The following is a 12,278-nucleotide window of genomic DNA, read 5'->3' on the forward strand; positions in this document are numbered from 1 at the left end:
AATGTGATGTGTTGATGCCCCTCTCCCTGCTGAAGTTGGGCTGAGGGACCAGGGCTCAGCTAAGGAAGAGGATGGTGCTGGTTCTGCAGCTGTTAAAACCCACTTACTGCTGGGGGAGGTGAGGAAGGCTTGGCTGTGTGGGATGCTCCCTCTGGATGCCTGAACAGGTGTCAGAGGTCTGAGAACTTTTGCTCAGGTGATGTGGGGCAGAGGCAGTGCTGGGCCATGTCATGCAGGCCATTTCCTGAGGTTAGTGCTGTTTGGTTTGCACTCAGCATGGTCCAGACTCTTGAGAACAGTTGCTACCAAGGTGCATCACATTGCTCTGGAATCAAACCCTTGGGGTGAGCGAGGCTGCTGGGCTGCTCTGCAGGGCAGGATCTGCCTCTCCTGAAAATGAGCCTGGCAGTCTTAGCATGACCCAGAGAGTCAGAGCTACACTGCTCTGTGGCCTGTATGTTCCAAAATTCAGTTGAGATATGGTAAATATTTGGTATGAGCCAAATCTAGCACTTAGACTGGGGGGAAAGGGCTGCATCAGGGGAGTCCCAGCATGGGTGTGGCAGCCACTCCTCACAAGCAGTCCCAAGGAAATGGTTTTACACTGCAGGATGGTTTCCTACAGCTGGGTCAGGCCCCTAACACATCTGTGGGGAAGGAGTGTGTTAATTTTCTATAGTAAAATTAATTAAAAATCCTAGTACAAATGCCTGTCTCCCTGGGAGAGTCTTCTTTGGGGATGGGACTGAGGATGCAAACACAGTCAAAGCATCTCTTGCACCTTCTTCCTTTGAACAGATCTTTTCTGGGTAGTTTTACTCACTCCTGATAAACCCTGCAGGAGCAGCAGCAAGGTGCAAGGGCTTCTCGGTCCTGGCTCAGCAGGTGAATGGCTTTCACTTCCAGCCTTCAGCACAATCCTGGCAGCCACCTTGAGTTTGTTTTCCCTCTGTTCAGTCAAGCTCTTGTGCAGAGGAACATCTCCCAAGTAAGCTGTCTTCTGCTGCAGATTTTGGGGGCTTGGAGAGGAGATAGGATGTTTCCAGTGGGTGAGAGCAGGATGCTGCCTTTCTGGCAGTGCTTTCTGACAAGCCCCAGACTCCCCTCTACGAATGTTCACCCGAGCTCACTTTCCTCTAAAAGATAATGGGAGGAACTGTGACAAGTGGCATGTTTATTTCTTTCTAGGGCTACGGCTGCACCACATTTTAATGCAATAAACTGAATTGCAAATCACAGCAGTGCTGCAAACAAAGTGTGCTGGGGACCCTGTTACCAAGCAGTTGCTCTCTAAATGTGTCAGCCTGCAGTGGGGAAGGGACTGAATAACCAGCATGCCTGACAGGGGGTTTTGTGCCCTATGAAGTGTCTTCATCCCCTTTTGCATGCTGGGCTCTGGTGTGTGCCTGCCCTTGCTTGGGCAGCATTTGATAACCTGTGTTCAAAGCACTCTGCAAACGTCTCACCCTTGCAGTAGATCTGATCTCTGTGTGCTAAAGAAATGTGTGGATGTCTCCTTGCATGTGCTAATGCTCTTGATTGGAGTTGTCTGCTGCTAAGAGCTCTTCCCTGAGTGCCCTCCTGCACCTGGATCCCTAAATTAGGCAGGAGGAAGCAGCACAGCCCTGCTGGAGCTCTGTATGCTGGGTGGGAACTCCTCCTCCTGCTCCTGGATGTGGCAGGGGCTCACAGAAACCCCCGTGAGGAGGCTGAGCCAGGGCTGAGGGGTGAGCTGGAGCAGGGGTGGCAGTGACCAGTGAAATGTGAGCTCCTGTGGAGGAGCAGACGGGTGCTGAGGTGGGGCTAAGAGCCTGGGAGGCTGGGATGGATGAAAGCAGACATTTGTCTTGTTGAGATGAAAATGCACTAACTGTGGTAAGGGATTGCCTGTCCTGTACCTGTGTCCCCTGACACTGTTCACTTCATGTCTGGCTGAATTCAGCAGCCAGGCAAACCACAGCTGGGAGCCCAGCCTTGATGTGGGGCTGGGTGTCTGATGGTGTTTGTGGTTGATTTTGAGCCCATGAGTGCAGAGGGGTGCTGCTCTGCCTCCAAACCTGCCACCTGCTCTGCCTCAGCTCCCTGGGGAGCCTGGGGAGCCAGAGCAGCCCCTCTGCACTGGTGTCACACACCACTGGAGCCAAACCTGTGTGAGGAGGAGACAGGTAGGATGCTGTGAGTGATAGAGTTGCTTTTTCTTCCCAGCCCTTCCACTTGTAAAGCTCCCTCAGGTATTTCAAGTCAGAAAAATGCTCTTTTAAAAAATATTAATCAAACATGGCCTGGCTTTGTTGTTGTAGGAGCTTATAGCTTGTAAGTGTTTTTAACTGCTTCTTTGTGAAGCTTAAAATTTGCTTTATTTAGTTAGAAAATTAATACCCATAGCAGGATGAAGTGATTTGAGGGATTGCTTGAGACAAATGCCTCTTTTCTGCTGCTAATGAGTGTGTGACTGCTCTTTTACTGTGTGTTACCTGGCTGTGCCAGCAGTAATGCATGGTCCTGCAAAAGAAGCTTGAGAAAGGTGTAAGCAGGGTCAATTTGGTCTCCCAAATTCTTACCAGATATGTTGGTTGAGTTTTGGTTTTTTTTAGCTTTAGAGCTCAGGCTGGGGATCTTCCCTGGACTTGGCTTCTGCAGTTGTTTAAGGCATTAATACCTATAGGTCCTGGCTTGGATTTCTGCCCAGTAGCAGGGAGAGCAGAAGGAAACATGATGGGTCTTCTGTTGCTTTATTTGTTGCTTCATATAGTAACTTAATTTTTGCAAGCTGCTGGGAGGTTTTTCAGACCAAGCTCAAAGATCAAGATGTCAGTAAAACTCTTACAGAGAACCCTTTCTACAAAGGATGTGTCTGAAAGTGGAATAGAACCTGACCAAATAGAATCTTTGAATTGTTTGGGTAGGAAGGGACCTTTAAGCTCATCTTGTTCAAAGCCCCCTGCTGTAGGCAGGGGCACCTTCCCCCGGACAAGGTTAGTGTTAGACTGTTTAATTACTTGCTGTCGCTTGTGTTCCATTTGCTGGTGATTCCCACCAGAGCTGTCTAGCAAAAAAATCCACTAGACCTGCATTTTGAACCTTGAGGGTGACTCACAAAAGTCTTTCAGTGGCTTTGAACTGGAAGGACTTAGCCTTGTTTGTTTTGTACTGTTCCCTATGCATCTCTGCTAAGTGGGAGTAAATGGTTCTGTCCTCTTTTAGTGCTCTGCTTGGGGAGAAGGTAAAGCTCTTTGACTTTTCCATTTCCCATGCTTAAAGGGGGCTTATGAAGAAGAGGGAGAGTGACATCTTACACCAGCAGATAGTGATAGGACAAGGAGGAAATGATTTTAAAGTAAAGAGAGTAGATTTAGATTAGAAGTTAGGAAGAAGTGGTGAGGTGCTGGCCCAGCTGCCCATGAGAAGCTGTGGATGCCTCACCCTCTCCTGTTCTCTGCCTAGCTCTCAGTCCAGCACAGCAGCTCTGCTCAGCACATCTGACCCAAAGGCTTACTTGAGATGGTTTTGTTTATATTTAAGTTTTGGGAGCAGCCTGGACTGTGTTTTCCCAGCAGTCAGGCGCTTTAGGGAAGACCTTCCGCTGTCACGGGCTGCTGCTCGGTGCCAGTTCAGACACTGCTGCTATTCCCCCGAGATTTCTGTGCTCACAGCAGCACCAGGGTGGGGATGGAGGTCACAGGGCTGCAGGAGCTGCTCCGTGTGGGGAGAGCAGTTGTGCTGGAGGCGGGGAGGGGAGCGGGAGGCGGCTGAGGGCCGCGGGTGCGCAGGCCGGCGCAGCCACAGGGCCCTGCCTGTGCCGGGAGCAGATGGTGCTGTGGTTCACAGCCTGCCCCAGCACCCGGCTCAGCCCTGCTGGGCTCACAGGGAAGGGCTGCTCTCAGAAAAAGTGCTGCTGTCTGTGCTCGGCTCTCTCAAGGAGGCGGTGGCTGCGGGGTCAGGCTGTGTGGGGACACGAACAGGCTGCTGTGGGGAGAGGAGGTGCTAGCGAATGGTAGGTGGGGAGCACCTTTGTGGATGTTCTCATCCTGCCAAACACACGGTTCCTGCCCATCAGAGGTGCTCAGGCAGGGTCTCTTTTCCATTCACCCCCTTGCAGGCTGTGCTTGCTTGGTGGGGCTGTGCCAGAGCAGGTGGCAGAGCCCTGTAGCCAGAGCCTCTCCCAGGGCAGAGCTGCACATCCCTGTGATCTGGAGCAGGATTGCCTCCCATCCCAAGCCCCAGGGGAGCAAGAACCACTTTCCTGCCGTGGGTGCTTGGGCAGCCCAGCAGGGAGGGTTCTGTGGGGGCAGCCCACCCTGAGAAGGGCTCAGGGTGCCCATGGTGGGAGAGGGGATCCTGCCAGAGGAGTTGCTGGTTTGCTAGAAGCCTTCTCCTAAATATGGACATGATTATTTTTAATTTTTTATTTGCTTGCTCTGGAATCCTTTGCATTTTTCCCTTTATCCTGGAGAAAAATCAGTGGTGCCCTGTGTGCATGTGACATGGCTGTGCACAAACTCCCTTTGTGACTTCTTTCTTTCACGGGAGAGAAACACATTCAGGAAAAGCAGGGCCCTGACAACAGGAATCAAGTGTTTCTAAATATGGACATCCTTTTTTGGACTAAAAAGTCTTTTTGTACCATACATATTTCCCCTGTTAATCATTTCCTTTTGTTCCTTGCAAACTTGGGTCCTCCAATGTTATAGAAGGAATTATAGCTGCTCTGTTTGTAAACTTTTGTTATGATCCATGAGCTGCCTTGTACGTTGCACTGATTTGCTGGGTTTTCTTTTTAATGTGGTTGGAAAGGCCAGCACTCTGGTTTACTCACCCTAGGCTTTCCCTTTTTTTTTTTAAACAGTCATATTTGGCCTAAGCCCATCTCGAAATATTGGGGATTTTACAGGCCATTGAGCTTTGCCTGGTCCTATTCACTGCTTTTGTGTTGCACTAATTGGCTTGATAAAGAAGGGCCTGGGCTCTGTGGAGTGCTTCTCCTCCAAGGTGAAATGTGAGATGGAGGGGGAAATATTCAGATGTTCACTAGCAGTTATGCTCGCTGGATAATCTGAATGCATCAGAAATGAGCTAGAGCTCAGACAAAGTAGGGGATTAGGAGTCTGAGATGGGCGAGCGGGTGGACATCTGGAAGCCTGCTGTTTAGCTCGTCTGCTGGGGTGGGTTGTGTCTTCATAATGTGGGTTATAGGCACGGAAGATGAACAGCACGGTGTCTCTCTGTGGATGTATTCCAAAATAACAATCGCTGTTGTTATTTGCGGGGGACCCCACCCTCCCCAGCAGAGCTCCGCGTGTCCCAGCTCCCCTCTGATGCAGGAGGGACGTGCTCTGCTGTGATGGCACTGTTTGCATGCCCCACCTCTGCTGCTGCCCCGAGGTTTGGGGGAGCCTCATGCATCCCCGTGGCTGGTGATGCACAGCAGATGCTCAGGGCCTTGCTTGCACGGTGCCCACTGTGATTTTGGGCAGGGGCAGCTCTGCAGAGCCCAGCAGAAAAGCAGATGCATGGGGGAGGAGGAGAAAACCCAGCTCGGGGCTTCTGAACCTTCCCGTGTGCAGAGCCCGGCTCTCCCAAAGCTGAGCCCATTGTGGCAGGGCAGGGCTGCCCCTGCCCCAGCAGCATCTGCCCTGGAGCTCTGTCTGCCTGGGCCAGCTCCACTTGCTCCTTCCCTCTTTCACCCCAGCCCCTCATCCTGCAGGCACAAGGTTCATGGCTTGGTCATCACAGTGTGGATGGACCAGGGTCTTCCTCATTTGATGATGAAATAGGAGTTGAAAAATCCTTCGGCTTTTTTGAAAACAGATATTGGAGAAGGAATTACAAATATGATGTGAACAGAAATAACTGAATTGTGGTTTGGTTTGTTTTTTCCTAAACAGTAATTTCTTTCCCAGCCTCTCTGCATGTGCTCCCTTTCTCCTCCTCCGTCTCCAGCACCTTGCTCATGTTTCCATCCTTTTCCTGCATGCCCTGCCTTGGCAGTTCAATTTTGGCCTCAGCTGTGGCGTACCCAAACGTGGCTGTGCACAGCTGGAGCCTCACAGTGCTCCCAGCACACAGCCACTGCTGCTGGAGCAGCATTGTGCCTGCCACAGGTGGAGGCATCGCCCTGAGCCAGCCAGCATTGGGAGGTTTCTTGTTCAGGGAGCAGTGAAATTCCCACCCTGCTCTGGCACTGCTGGACTCCATGTCCCAGGGAATTAAAGCAGGACTGAGGAGTGAGCCAGCGTGTGGCAGTGTCACTGAGAGTTCTGACTCAGCAACGTGTGAAAGGTTGTGTGAAAGCCCTGCAAAATTCGTGATTTGTGGGGGATGGTCTTGTTTTACCTGTCAGCTACACACACACACACTAATCTGACCCAGAGGCTCTGGGTACAGCACCAGTGGCCTGTGGCTCCTGCTGTGCTGCCTTGTTTTCTCATCTTTTTCTGGCAAAACTGCTTTTTTTTTTGCTTGGGGGAGCAGAGCTGAGTCCCAGTAGGCACTGGCAGCATTTGTACTTTTTGAGTACTTCTGTGTCCTACTGGGTTGAAATGTAGTTGTACATTTTTTCTGGGTAGAAGCTTGGGAGCTTCTGCTGAGGGCGATTTGGCACTGAGTGGAGTGTGAGCACACAGGTAAAACAGCTCCTTTGCTAGGGCCATGTAGCAGCAATCCTGCCTCTTGATCTGTTGCCAGCAGCACCTTTTGGCTGGGGAAGTGCAGGTCTGGAGAAATAGAGCAACACTGCTATGGTCACCCATGAAACCTCTGGAAATCTGGATTCAAAATTCTCCTTTTTGTCCCAGGTGGGAGGAGGCATGTATTTTGTCAGAAAAGCAGAGCCAGAAAGGTTTTTTTTATGTGCTGGGGGGCTCTAGGTTAGGAGACTTGCCTGATTTTACACATGCTAAATGCAGTTAAGCATTGCAGTCCCAATTCTTCCTCCTCTGCAATGTAACTTTTCAGAAGTGCTGGCAGCACAAAACACTGAAACTGCTCTATACCAGGGGGAGAGCCTGAGGGGCTGCCCAGGGGCTTTGGGACTTGGGATCCCCCGGGCAGGGACAGGGCACCCTGCAGCTCCCTGACACTCTTCTGGGCTGCCAAAGCCCTCACTGTGAGGTGGAGGAGCCCAGGTTTGGGGGAGGCAGCCCTGAGCCCCGTGTCAGTTCCCTGGGTTTGGTGGGGGATGCTCCTGCACACAGGAGTGCTGGGAGTTTGCATTTCCCTCGGCCTCAGCCCTGAAGGAAGCCCAAAGCCTGGGTCAATAATAAGCTTATAAGACAGTAAATCTTGGTAATGAGAAAAACAGGAGACGGCATCTGCTCAGCACAATGGCGCTGTGTATGCTCTGGTAAACAGCCACTGAAGGGAGATGCCTGCTATGGAAGGGGCTGCAGCTGAACAGCCCAATTCCCATGCAGGATTGGAGGCTTTCACTGCCCCCAGCCCTTCAGAGTGGCTGCTGCTGGAATCCTGTGGGGGCTGAGCCCAGGCAGAGGTGACCTGTTGCCCATGAGTGTGTACCACAGGTGCAGCAGCCCCTGCCACAAAAGCAGAGCCGAGCTGCCATTGTCCTGCACGTGTGGAACTGGAGACAGGCATGAGGTGGGGCTGCCACAGTGGCTGTCTGCTCCCCTCCTGTGCCCACTCCAGTGCCTCCTTGCAATGGCTGCACTGGGAGATGTACATAATTCAGAGGGTACCCTGCTGCAAATAGGGGTTGGAGCAAAATGGGAAAGAGCTTCTTCTCTTGTCTTTGGAAGTGCCAAAATGAGATGAACTGATGGGCAACAGGCACCTGGGGATGAATGAGTTGTGCAGGGGGCATCAGGAAAAAGAAGAGGCTGGGTCTTCACCTGATACTCATTCACCTGAGGAGCCTTCTGCCCAGGGTGGGAGCTGGCAGTGGTCCCACTCCTGCTCCAGCTGTGTGAAGCAGGTCTGCAAAATGGGGAGGAGGAGGAGAAGGGGGGAGTTAAGGGGAAGAAATCTGCATATGGTGTGTAATGCGTTTATGAATTGGGTCTTTAATAATTTACATTACCAGTTTAATACTTTGAATACAAATTATCTTGCCCATATGCTGTGCTGACAAACATAAAAATGGAGTAATCAAAGCTGTAATAGCACTACAGCAAAAAGACATAAAATGCCACTAGAAGGCTTAGGATAAATTATTGCATGCACACACCAGCTCTATGGCTCCCTGGTGCCAAAGGATGCATTGCAATTTCTTCCTCAGACTTTGCATTTAGGCTTGAGGACTGATGCAGTACCAGGAGTGCTGCTCAAAATTCTGCAAGACGGGCAGCATTTAACAAAGAAGAGGAAAGAAAAAAAGGCTCAGACTTGTTTGATAAACACCGCAATTTAAATTCTGCTCTGGCATTCCATGGGCTGCCAAGAAAATATAGCCCTCTTATTTGTAGGGAGCCCCTTTCTCCCTCCAGCAGGGTTATTTGCATGTATTATAAACTGCAGTGCTGGCTTGCCATCTTCAGGCAGCTGCCACACACTGCACAGCATCCCTGTGCATCCTTGTCCATCCCTGTGGTGGGTGCAGCCTGGGTCCACGAGGGATACCCAAGGGAAGATGCACCAGGTGACCCAGGCAAAGGGCAGCATTCAGTCCAGGCAAAAACACAAATTTTACCTGATTCCTCTTCCCACCTGAACGTGCTTCCCTCTAATGCCTGAGCTCTGAGGGGCTGGAGGAGGTGGGAGAGGATGAAACAGCCCTGGGCCCTTGGTGCTGCCTCTGGGCCACTCCTGGGCTGCAGTTTAGGTACAAGGGAGCAGCCTGGGAGGCCTTGGGAGATGATGGATGCTGCAGATGACTTAGTGTTTGTTTTTAGCAGTCTTTAGGTGCACGTGTGTGTGTGTACCAGGCACAGGGTTCTGCAGCAAAAGGAGCAGGTTTGCAGAGCAGAGATGCAAGTTGTGCTCACAGGGAGCAGCTGCACTTGGAAATGTCAGCAGACCTTGTGTTGCACCTTGTGGCAGAGCCTCTGCTTTTAAATACCAGGCTGTTCACTGGTGCCACATCTCCAGCACATCCCAGCCACAGGCAGTCTCTCACAGAAAGAGCCGTTTAAGGCTCACATTTGCATACACTGAGTTTCTCAGCTATCAGGGTTACTCCATGCTGTAATCCATTCTGTGCTTCTAATACGATCAGTGAAAAATGAGGCTTCTTCCCAAATAAATCATCACCAATGAAGGAAATGGTGGTTTTTCCACAAGGCCTGAGGCTCCTGCAGTAGCAATTTGCTTTTTCCAAAAGGCAGAGAACTCTGGGCAGGCTCATTCTGTGCTGCATGAGCTCACTGCCAGTCTCCCCAAGATCTAAGCCCTTTGCATATGAATGAGTTTTCCCTGCCTTCGCCTCTCCCAGGATCTGCTGCTGTCTGTCTCCCTGGAATGTGGTGCCAGCAGCTCGGGAATAGTGCACCCATGGGCTGGGGTAGCCCCTCTTTGTCTCATCCATTATTCCATGCACCTCCCTCTCACATGCTAAGGGAAGAGGAGTGAATGCCAGTGTTTGGCATCCTGTATCCTGGCAAGGTGGGTGCTCAGGGCTGCAAAAAGTGAGAGAGAGAGAGAGAGAGAGAGAGCACCCTCCCCCTGCCTAGCGCTGTGTCCTGGCAAGGTGGGTGCTTAGGGCTGCAAAAAGTGAGAGAGGGAGCGAGCACCCTCCCCCTGCCTAGCCTGTCAGCTCCTGTGTTCCACCTTGCTCTGCTCCTTGTCTTCTTCCAAAGCCTGATTTTGCCTGTAACAGGGGGTTTTGGAGGAGCCCCACTCTATCCCCTGGCCCTGCGCCTTGCTCTGCTCCTTGTCTTCCTCCAAAGCCTGATTCTGCCTGTGAACAGGGGGTTTTGGAGGAGCCCCACTCTATCCCCTGGCCCTGGGGAGCAACCACATGACAGAGCAGACCTGTCATTGCAGCCAAAAGCCCTCAGTGCAAAGAGGCAAGCAGAGCTTTTCCTGCCAGGGGCGATGGGACCTCTCTGGGTGGGGAAAGGTACCTGTGTGAGTCAGGACGGGGAGAAACAGGTGGGCATCCAGCCCCCACTGAAAGAACTTTTCCCATTGCCAGATCTGCAGAATAAGGCCCTCACTGATCCTTTTGATCCACAAATAAATTGGATGGATCAAGATCACAATGAGAAATATCCCCATTCTCATCCAGAAGGGATTTTCAGCATAAAAAGGCTTTATGTGACTCATAAACTTTAACATTTATTTCTGCACGCGAGGTAAATATTTCCCCCTCTGAACGTCTAAGCAATGCAATTTTGTTTGAAGCCTCCATTTGTTTAAGTCTGAAGGTGACAATAATTCACCTGTTTTCCCTTCCTGTATTTTCCCAAGCAGTGGCATAAGCCAAAATAGAGCGAACTCAGCTCTGGCTGTTTGTCACCTGTCAGCTCTGTCCCTCAAATGTGCTCAGACAAGCTTTGTCCTGGAGTTTACATTTGGGCACCTTCTGACCTCAAGCTGCTGGTAAATGGCCCCAGGTTCTCCTGTTTAGAGGAAGAAATACAGCATACCTGCATGCAGCCACTGCCAGGGCAGGCAGGAAAGAGAGACATAATTTAATCTAACTCCAGATAAATCATGATTACACAGCGCTCTGCCTGCCACAGGCAGTTGGGAGTCCCATCTCCTTGGCACTGTAGCAACACTTGTCATCCAATGTCCCAAAGAGACCCACTCATGGCCAGAGATCACAGATGACTGAGAAGATGCCTGGAGTTGTAAACACCATCAATCTGGAGAAAACAAACACTGCTGGGAGCTGATGTCAGATGGGGATGTTCCAAGTCAGCACTCGTCTCTGCAGAGCACAGGATGTGCACATGGGCTGCACAGACCCCCACCTCACACCCCCCAGGTCTGGTACCTCCTGAAGCTCCAGCAGATCCAGGGAGACAAAGTGCTGTCTGTCCTTCCCTGGAAGAGCTTGGGTCCCCAGGTTTTGGAGGCTGTAGTCCCCCAGGCAGCCTCTCAGAGAGGGACCAAGGTAGGAGTGAGCAGCTGTGGTGGCCATGTGGCTGTGTGCAGCTGCCAGGTGCCCTTTGCCACCCTCCAACCTGCTCCTGCCAGACAGGGAGGCTGGTTTGGGACAGGTGTTAAAGTTTTATTTTGAGTTCCCCACTTACAGGCAGAGACCCCAGTGTGGGCAGTGCCCCATGTCCCACGCCAGCTTTCGGAGCAGCTCCCCGTCTCATCACAGGCAGTATGTTGGCAGCACAGGTACCTCACGTGGTTTTGTATCCTTTTTGGTATCCCTTTGGTGCCTTTCCTGGCTTTGGTGGAGTCACTTCTGATTTACAGCTGGTGTCACATGAAATCTGAAGCAGGTGCTCTCCTTCTGGCCCGCTCCCACCCAGGACTGCCCTGTTCCCCCTGCAGCTCCCAGTTTCCCTGTCCTCAAGGACATGTTCATGTCCAAGCCTAAATTCCATGCTAACATGCACAGGCTGTTTCTTTATCAGCCTGTCCTTTTTTTTTTTCTTTTTTTTTCCCCTTTTTTTTAAAGGAAACTGAATCCAAGGCTGCCATGTAATGATGACATTATTGTTAGTTATTTCTATTTCCATAGTTCCAGGAGGTAGAGAACAGAGTCCCACTGGGTTAAATGCAGCACATGTTATAACAAAAAGACAGTCTGAGTGCCAAACAACTTGCAATCTTATTTTTAATGTAAGGAATGTAAAATTAAGATTACTATAGCAACATCTTGCCCACGTTGAACACAGATAGGATTTGTTGGTCTTTATAAATATATATGAGTGTGTGTATGTGTATATATATGTAATGTACACATACAAATCCTAAATATCTCTGGCAACCTTTCCTGTAGTTGAATTTATATTTAATTTCAGGCTCTCTGTATTACAAATCTAATTTGCATCCAGCTTTCCTTCAGCAGCCTTGCCTTTTCCTTCAGGCTCTTTTGTGCACCCTGCATGCCAGGCTGGAGTGCCCACTGCCTGGAGCAGAGACAAACTCTGACTGGGGGAGCTAATCCCATCTACTGGGGGCTTCATTTTAACTGTATACAACCCTGCTAAACCTTATAACTGACTTTACATCTCCAAATTTGCTTTCTTCAATCAGATTTTAGGAAAGCAGGGTGAACTTGAGGCATGCAAATTCTTCCTTTTTCTTTCCATTTCTCTTCTCTGAAGTTATTTGTTCAACTTTCAATGAAATTCCTCTGAGGTACAAACCGAAGCTCTAATTTCTTCCACATGACTGAATAAAACCTGGGCCTGGTTTTA

Source organism: Passer montanus, unplaced genomic scaffold (genome assembly GCF_014805655.1).
Source record: "Passer montanus isolate IOZ18808 unplaced genomic scaffold, ASM1480565v1 scaffold38, whole genome shotgun sequence".
Classification (NCBI taxonomy): Eukaryota; Metazoa; Chordata; class Aves; order Passeriformes; family Passeridae; genus Passer; species Passer montanus.